This window comes from Rutidosis leptorrhynchoides, chromosome 11, assembly GCF_046630445.1.
Source record: "Rutidosis leptorrhynchoides isolate AG116_Rl617_1_P2 chromosome 11, CSIRO_AGI_Rlap_v1, whole genome shotgun sequence".
NCBI lineage: Eukaryota > Viridiplantae > Streptophyta > Magnoliopsida > Asterales > Asteraceae > Rutidosis > Rutidosis leptorrhynchoides.
The window spans coordinates 64,530,491-64,540,799 of record NC_092343.1 but is presented as its reverse complement, the minus strand read 5'-3'; the positions used below and the strand labels follow the sequence as shown (position 1 = coordinate 64,540,799).

The 10,309-nt window shown below is 32.7% G+C and overlaps 1 long non-coding RNA gene across 1 annotated transcript; it reads left to right on the top strand.

Moving 5' to 3' along the window:
* Positions 1–806: 806 nt before the first annotated feature.
* On the top strand, positions 807–1,570 carry LOC139876459 (uncharacterized). The gene is made up of 3 exons (XR_011768098.1): positions 807–911; positions 1,003–1,063; positions 1,383–1,570. It is a non-coding gene; the product is annotated as an uncharacterized lncRNA (long non-coding RNA).
* The last annotated feature ends 8,739 nt before the right edge of the window (positions 1,571–10,309 follow it).

Sequence of the window (10,309 nt, the reverse complement as noted above, 5' to 3'; positions counted from 1 at the left end):
GTCCTACCAATCAACTAAATTTGACTTATTGTGTTGTCTAATAAATGTCAACCATTTCTTTTTTCAGTGAACAAAAACATGATCCAAACAATGTAGTAGCCTCCTGCACGTAATCCAAACATCGTAACTCCTAACAGATAGGCTCCCAACATTTCAAATAAACTATAATGCTAATTACAATTACAATTTCCACCCACAACAAATTGCAAGGTAATCATCCATTTAAGACATGCATGTAGAATAATAGAAAACCTCGTAGGTTATTGAGTATTATTGATACAATATTTATAGAGTACAAATGGTACTACAGAAATTACTTTAGACACGGGTAATAGAAATCGGTTTTAGTTAATGTCATAGAAAACCGGTTTATAAAACGATTAGAGATTGGCTACTTAAGTATAAACCCGTCTCTATTTCTTTTTGATAATAAAGATCGGTTCTTTTTTATCAAAAACATCTCTATTCACCACTTTAGAGACTGGTTCGTTAAAATTAAGCGGTTTTCCACAAAGAGACCGGTTGTGTGTACGCAAATGGTCTCTAAAGTCTATAGTCTATACTAGTTTGCTTAAATATTTTTGAACCTGGTAAAATTACTTATATACTTTTGGCGGCAATGCAAAAAATTTGAGAAGTTTAAAATGCCTCCAAAAGTCCAACCTCTGTTTTTTTTTTACTCAAAAAACGGATAATCTAACCAACCACTCTCCAAATCTCAAATCTTATGCATATAGGATATACTATAATAATAGTTCCAGAACCATTATCATACTCTTCCATCTCCTTCACGACTAAACCAGCCAATCCCAACCATTATATCAACAACACTAACAAGTTCAACTACAACAAAAACACCAGAAACGACAACCCCGACAATATCAATTACGTTACATCAGCAACAACTGAACGTGCTAAACCCTAACCCCAAAATTTGTTTACTTTGTTACTCCGTAATATACTGATAAATGTTTATTAACCTCTTATTTTTATTTTGTTCAGTTGCCGGAGAATATACCAGACGCAATAGAGAATGGAAATTGACCTCAAGATTTTGATAGTGGTACGGAGTATAGCTTTCAAAACGCAGTTGGCCTTTTCTTTAATTAAATTTTTGTGTTTTAGTAATTAAATTATGTTATATGATAATATGATTTAAAATTGTGAAGGTTACGGAATTAAAGAGCTCTGAGATAAATGCCAGCATCACTTGAAAATAATATCAGAATTTATGGTTTTGAAAGTTGCGCTACGTTGGTTATGTTGTAACCATTTGCCATATCATACACCAACCGTTTTGATTATTTTTCGCATCTTATCCCCTTGAAATATTCACCTATACGTAGTTATTCATAAATTGATTACAATGGCTTTGTTTACAGGATCCATAACACATACGGAGTATTTGAACATGAATATGACTATATATACGGATGACAACAACCACAAGAAAAAGAATGCACACAAACTCGTATGAAGTAGAAGTCTTGGAGAATATTTGTTTGTGGCTATCATATTTTACGAAGATTTGTAATTATTATTTACGGAGTACTATGTTGTACAATTATCATTCGAGTCGTTGTTTTGTGTGCCAAATATATTGAAATTTGAGGTTTGTATTCAAAATTATACTATATGAATAAATAAAAAAAATAAATATACTGTTTTGTGTAATTGTGTTCATGATGGTGCACAGTGGCAAATTGGCATTTACTGGGAATACTAGTTGTTGTACGGTCAATTTCAATTTTTTGTACCATTTACCTAGTCCATAGTAGTGCGTATTCAATCCTACAACTTGTTACTACCTCCGTCCCACTACAAGTGTCTACATTTCTATTTTGGAATGTCCCATTTCAAGTGTTCACTTTGTGTTTCAACCAATGAGAAGAGGTTATTCTGGAGAGAGAAGATTTCTGATTGGTGGAGAATGGAGTTAGTGGGATTTCCTAAAACTGTGTGCAAAAAGTAAGTGGACACTTGTAATGAGACGGAGGGAGTATTAATTAATGTACGATCTGAAGACCAATTTATTTCAATAAAGATAGGTGTTTTAATAAGAAACTGATCTCTAAAACGTTTCATAAACAGGTTAGCAATAATGTTCAGGTCTCTAAACTCTTTTAGAAATAGGTTGAAGTTTAAAACATGGTCTCTAAACCACCCAGTATAGAAACGGGCTCTTTAAAAGTTTTACAAACGCCCCCCTTTAGAAACGGCTTCAAGAACCGGTCTCTAAAGTGCCAAACCACACACTTCTAAACACATTTTCTGTAGTAGTGTGAACCTCTAATGCTAAAACTCTAATGGACCGAGCCAATACATATAATCGGGCTGGACCATATTTACATTCTAATATATTCTATTCTAATATATTCTAATACTCCCCGCGAGCGGGAGTAAAATACATACGCGCAAACTGAAACTTAAATAAAAAATACATGATATAATGAAATAAAAAATACATGATATTTGGAATGGCCCGGATGGCAATGACTTGTTAATGGAAAGGAATGCTTTAGCATCAATTCTATAAATGGTCAATACAACATTGGTTGCTATTGTAGAGAAAAGAGTGAGTTGAGCTCACTGTATATGTTTATCACTGTATAATGGATTTAGATAGATTGGGTGGATATGGTATATCTAAATCGATCATGATCATGCTTGTAATTAAGGGCTTTTCACAACTTGTGAGAAGTCATTTGTGAATTTAATTCCTGTTTTTGGAAGGAAAAAAAAAAGCTTCAACATAATAAAGAATCAAAAATAATATACTCCATAAATCCGTAATAATTACTAAAAAATAAAAAATGAGGTGATCATTACACACAACTTTTTGATCCATGTACACTTTTGTCTCATAAACACACAATTATGCCTCTAGATTAATCCAGGAAATGGAATTTACATTCTTATTTTAACTGCATTTAAAAGTATATTAGATAATTAAGTGTACATGAATTAAAAAGTAGTATGAATTAAAAAGTACCGGGTGAAAATCTCTTAAAATAAAATATGTATAATGAACGATAATAGGCTGAAGTGTTGAAGGGTATATAACTGAAAAAGAAGATGGACCTACTCGGAGAAGTGTCGTATCGAGAAGGACGACGGTGGGACCAATCATCCACCCCACGCCACCGAGTCACCAACCACAACCCACTCAACAGCTTGGAATTTAGCGAATTGTATTTCTTTTGTTAGTATTATTTTTTAATTTTTAATTAATAGTAGATATAATAGATAATAGATAATAGATAATAGATAATAGATACATAGATAGATTACATCATTTCATTCCTTTATCTTTATTCCTTTCTGGCATTTATAAACTACTATCCGTGTGAGAAAGAAAAAAGGTACTCCGAATAACCACAAGATTCCATGTTAGGTTTAGATTTAGAGAAGTGATATCTACTTAACTCAAAATTGTTATGTACACAACCTTCATCGTTTACACAACCTTCAAAATTGTTATGTACACAACCTTCATGGTTTACAGTGTTGTACTGTACAACACTGTAAAATATCATAGTTGTGTACATAATAATTTTAGGTTGTGTACATATCATCACCCTTAGATTTATGTTTAGAAGAAAAAATTTATACTCGGTACTTTGTGTTTTGATATGTGTGATCAAGGTTGCAAAATTCGTTATTAGGGGATTAATCGATCGAGATTTTGAAATGAGTAATCGGTAATTCGAAGATTAATCGGTGAATAATAGGATTGTACCCTATACATTTAAATTATAAATATTAAATTTCAAAAATTATGTGTAAATATAAAAGAAAACCATAAATATAAACATAAACTTTGACATAAATGTTTAAAATTGTTCATTTTGTTTAAAAACTATAAAGTTATAGTTTTAAATTCATATTAAAATGTTGATTAATTTTGACGTTGACCGATTAATTAAACGGATTTTGCAAAATCGGAACGAATTGCTCATAAAAATGATTAATTGGGGATTAGTCGGAGTAATCGAGTTTTTTACAACCGTGTGTGTGATACTACATCTGTCCCAAATCTACCCAAATCTAAAGTCCATTATACCATTTGGGATATACCAAATTAATTGTCCACTTCTATAAATAGAAAAAAAACAAAAAGATTAAGTTATATTACACCCTTAATGTATATGAATAGGATCAAAAGAGAAAGAAAAAGTAAGGGTAAAACTGAAAAGTAAACAGAAATTACAGTATTTTTAGGACATTTTCTTAAACTGTGTGTTTTATGTTCGGAGACAATTAAATTGGAACGGAGAGAGTATATTTTAAGGTGTATCTCGTAAACTTATAATTTCAATAAATATTAGAAGTCAAAATCTATTTATTTTAAAAGCAAAAAAGTTTATTAATAATAACCAATATATGTACAGATGTGGAATAGCCCAATACACATATCGGCTATAAAACACGTCAAGATAAGCAACATGAATCGAGTACTATCTTAAGGCACAAAACGAAATATACAAATTTCACCCAGGATGTATGAAGCACAGAGGTGGACCGATGGATGGATTTATGAGAATGAGGTTGATCAACCACTCATGCCATTCGATTGAAGATTTTTTTGAAGCGTTTTGATATCCAGTTGAAGTTTTGAATTTGAATCTCCGATAAGATCATGTTAGGTGACCAATCTTTATTATGTAAAAACTTTGTGATTTCGATATTTATAAATAGAGTAGTCGCATACCCATTTTGTAGCATGTCGTATTATTTTGCCTTGAGACGTGCTTGCAAAGCTTTGATTTTCCACGAAAGCTTCTTCTATGTTTTGGATAGTGATTGTTTGAGAGGAGTTCGACCATTTTAAAAGAAGATACCAAATGTTGCAGGATGCGGGGCATTCGACCAATATATGTTCGACTGTTTCAATGGATGAATTACAAAGTGGGCATAAGATTGTATCTAGATCTAACCCTCGTTTGTCAAGTTCCGACCTGGTAGGGATTTTGCACATTAGAGATCTCCAGACGAATATATCAATTTTCTGAGGTAATGCTTTGTTTCGAATTATTTCAGAATCTGTTGCAGCTGCATCGAACTTTTTATCATCAGTCATCCTCGATAAAACTTTGGTTGTAAATGATCCCGATGCGTCCAAGCTCCAATTCCATGTATAAATCTTGTCAGATAAGCAAAAAGACTCAATAAGTTGAATTAGTTCATTTAATTTAGTTAGTGTTCTCCCTCTCGGTGAACGAATCCAATTCCAATTTCCAGCGCTACCATTAGTTATTTGTATTAACCAATCAGATATAGCAACCTCCTTGTTTGCCTCCGGTTGATATAATCTGTTAAAAAATCTTTGAAGGTTTTCATTTTTGAGCCATACATCATGCCAAAAACTTGTTGAAGTACCACTGCATATATTTCTCACGGAAGATGATGTGAAGTTAATGCTAATAGTGTTGGTTAAAAATCCAGCTTTGATGATTTCAGTCCAAGTAGTTGTTCCAAACGAGTGCTTGCCATTGTTAGTATCAACAAGCCCACCATCTATTGTTTATTGATTTAAGTCCAAAAAGTATTAGGTTCGTTGTTAAAGTGTCGCAACCATTTGATAATAAAGATTTTTTTTTTTTTTTTGCAATAATAAAGAGCCGATATTTAACCCCCCCCCCCCCCCCCCCCCCCCCCCCCCCCCGCGTGAGAAATTAGTGGCCGATCCCATTTAACACAACACAATTTTTTTTAGTTTGATCGGATGTACCTCCCCAGAAAAAATTATGTCTTAATGATTCAAGTATTTCAATTATACTAGATGGTGCACGAAAAAAGAGAAAAAATGTAAAGGAAGACTACTGAGAATAGATTTCACCATGGTTAGTCGACAGTCAAATGAGATAGTTTTTGCTTTCCAGTCCGAAAGTCTTTTTCTGAATTCGTTGATTGTCGGTTGCCATGATGTTGTTTTGCGCATCTTCACACCAATAGGCATCCCAAGATATATGAAAGGAAGCGATCATGCGGAGCAGCCTAGACCTGTAGCTAACTCTTTAACATCTTCAATGATGATTCCTATACCATAAATGCTATTCTTTTTGAAATTGATTTTAAGTCCCGATAAATCTTCAAAACATTTTAGGAGTTTAATAATAATTGAAGCGTTGCGTTTACTCCATTCACCAAAGAAAATAGTGTCGTCGGCATATTGCAAGTGTGAGACCAAGATATTGTCACGCCCCACTTCAATGCCTTTGATGAAACCTTTTTGTAATAACCCTCCTTTTTCCGTTAATTTATTTTAACGCCCGCCTTTTTCTTTATATAATATCTTTCGCTATCTGTATTCGTATCATCCGTTTATCTATTTTAAAGTCCTTTATTTAATATTAACATCTCTCGTTCACTCTAGCGTATTTAAAATAATTCGTTTGGTTAATTTACGCATCCGCTTTTAAACTCGAGGGACTAAAGTTGCTAAGTGGACAAACTAGTTGACTAGGTCAACTAGTCAACCCACCTCCCCACCATTCATTCCATCTATCTTCCACCTCCCTCTTTTTCTCTCTAGTTCGAGAACACCATCTTTATCCAAATCAAAGAATCATCATCCAAATTCGATCTAGGAAGCTTACAAAAAAACAAATTGTACTTTTTGAATCCTCTCTTCATCCTCTACATTTTGATACTAATTTCAATACTTGATATAAGGTTTCTAAAAACTCTAGATTTCTCTAATTTCGTTTTATAGACTTGAAATGGTGTTAGTTAGTGTCTATGGATCATTAGGTTGATGTATAGGTAATTTGGTTGCTTGATTTTGCTTGTATGAGTAACTAGCTTGAATATGAAAAATGGGTTAGTTTAATCTTTGATTTTGGTTGATTAAATGTTGATTAAATGTTAAAGTTCATGTATTAAATGTGTTACTAGTATCATTAGCTTCAATTTGATGTGTAGGTTGACTTGGAAAACTTCACTAACATGATTATTGATTTTGTGATTTTGGTTAGGGTTTGATAGACTTAAATATGAACTTTTGATGCATTGAATGCTATGAAATGTTGTTGATAAGTGTTTAGTTTCAATGTATGTTTAATTACCTTCGAAACGGTGTATCGTATGTGTAAATTGGATTCTCGAATCATGAAATGCATTTTATGAACTTGAAACTTTAATGACGAACATTTAACGATCATTCGACGAGGATTTAGTTATTTTAATGATGTTTTTGGTTAATGATATGTGTTTAGTTGTATTCCTTGTTAAATTACCTTTCCAACGATATAAGATACGTGTTTTGAATGTTTGCGATTCATTATTTGTGAATTGGTGAATTTTGGTTCGAGACTTGAACACTTGAAACAGCCCAGGAATCAGCCCAGGTACTTTGCCGCGGCGCGGTGTTTGCCTGAAAAGTGGGCTGTTCAATTTCGCGTTTTCACGTTTAATTCTAACTATGCTACGCACCTCTGATTAACATGTAACTTGTTCTAACATGCTCATATATGATTATATAACTCAGAAAAATTGTCCGAGACTCGACCCGAATGTGTTGACTTTTTTGTTGACTTTGACTTGACCAAAGTTGACTTTTATTCAAACTTAACTAATACTTTGTTTAATCGTTCTAACTTTTCTCTTATACTTGATTCTTGCATGAAACTTGACAACGTGACTCACATGCTATATAATCGAGTCGTAACGAGCCATAGGACTAATTGAACACATTTCGACCGACCTTGTGTCTTACCCGGTATTGATATAACTTACTTTTTTAGGTCAAGACTAAACAACTTTCATTGCACAACGTTTAAAATGAAGTACTTTGGCATGCAACTACGGTGAGATCATAGTCCCACCTTTTCAACAACTTTTACTCTTTAAATCATGGGATGAGAAACATATACGGTTTATACTTTATACTTTGAACACAAGTACGAAAACAAACATTCCACGTGCAAGTAAGAACAAATATCCTCAAGTCCAATTATCATTAGTTACACTTGTAGGGTGTAAGCGTGAACTTATGTTGTATGGCCATAAGGGTTTGACGAACCCTCATTCGGACTGTTCGCTACCGTTAGCGGATGAAATATATTTTCGGGTATAGTGTAGGTTCTAACACTATGATTCAGAGGTAACATTTAGTTAAGCCTTGATAATTGGGTGCTCGGCAAACAAACAACATCTTTGGAATGCAAACGATTTGGATATTCAACTTCATACAAAATTTTGTGGTTCAAAAACAACGTTTACAATTACACCTATGATTTCACCAACGTTTTTCGTTGACAGTTTTCTGTATGTTTCTCAGGTTCATACTTGGCTACTTGATACATGCTTCCGCACACTTTGATTACTTGCTTGGGGTCAAGCATACATGCATACGCTATTGATAGCACCTTTGGATTCAAACTTAATGTTTACATGCATACGCTATTGATAGCATTCGTGATTTTCAACTTATATTATGTCGCAAGTTATTTCATTTATACTTTACAACTTCTGTAAACTTAAACTCGTTGTCGAACCGTTTGGTAACTTAAAACTTTGCAAGTCATACACGTTTCAAATGAATGCGACATAATTTTGGTCAAACGCGTCTCATTTAGGGACTATGACCACGTAACGGGACCTAAGTTGACGGCACCGTCAATGGCGATTTTATCGGGTCGTCACACTTTTTGTGATTGCTTTTTTATGATTATGTTTAATCCCTCGGCGGCTATGATAAATAGGAATAGAGAGATTGGATCTCCTTGCCGAATGCGTCTTTATGGAGAAACTTCTTTGGTAGGAGAAACATTGACTAAGATTGAGTGATGCCAAAGAAAGACATGATATAAGGGAACTTCGAGTTTTAAATGCACTTTAACGTATGTCATGTGAACATATATTCACAAATAAATCTATACAACAGTTTAGTAGACTATTCAAAGTAGATCTATCCAATAATGTGAATAGAGGATCAAGATGAAAAAATAGTACATTTTTCAGAATTTATCTAGCCTATTTTCTTATTTTTTTCATCTACACGAATTTAAATAGTTGTTTTTCATCGAAAAACTTTATTTTTTAAGGATTATGTTTTGTGATTTCCTAATTTTAATCAGTTTTTTGTCTATGTATGTCTTCTTTATTGTTGAATACTTAATGATTAGCTGTATATCATTTTATGTATCCAACCAAATCTGCATCTTGGTCTATAGAATAGTTTTCATATCATAGATCCGCATCCAAATCTGCATCGTGGTCTATGAAGTATTATTGATGACTATAAGTCTGTAACTGATACATTGTCTTGAATCTTTGCGTATTTATGAAAGCGAAATTTACCTGCTTTGATTATTGAAATTGAACGTGTGGTTTTAATCAATGTGATTATTGAATAATTGGGCTTCGAATCATGATCAGGAGGAATTCTAATTTGTTTCACTAATTCATGTTTGTTTTTGTATGTGTCTATGATTTTGCTTTAGTTCTTAGTTCCCATGAGTTATACTGTAGTTTGTTTTCAGCAAGTAGTTGAAATTTTCCATTTATAATACTGGGTTTTACTCAAAAACATTGATCAATTAGTTAAGTATATCTAACTTTCTTACTAGCTGATAAAACTTTATAATCTATATTATTCTTGTATAATTCTATGACTTTTATCTTCAACAGGTTCTGAATTGATATTTCTGTTGTTTCATTTTGAAAATCTTCAATAGTTAATGCAAAAGGGTGTGAATTGGCTCTCTTTATGTCAACAGATGTGTTTTAATTGCAGGTAGACAGAGTATCGTATATGCATTTTTAGAAGATGGAAAGTAGGCTCGTGCAATGGGTGGTTGACATATTTTAGATGATTGAGGCAGGTAATAAGAATTCTTTTTTACATAATCTTTAAAAAACAGAATATGTTGTTGTTAACCATCATTTCCATTGATGGTTAATATAATCTTACTGAAGCTATGGTGCCCTTTTGTATAAGTTAGGACTTATATAATTAAGAAAATAACAAAGTTATCATAGTAGAAAAATATAACATGTGTGACAGTGTAAGTCCTAACAAAACTCTATGGAGTGTATAAATTGTGTACATATTCTATATGCTTAATTTTTTAAAATAATAATTTTTCATGTAGTCTCGATTTAGGAAAAGGACTCCTTAAAAATTATGAGTTATAAAGTTAACTACTATGATAAGAAAAAAAATCTACACCTAAAAACTTACAATGACAAAATGTGTTGGTTAGGCTAGTAAGTTGGGTTAGGCTTCTAAACTTGAATATTGATGTGTGTTGCGATATACATCTTTTACCCTCTAAATTTATACTTGATTCAAACACTACAAATA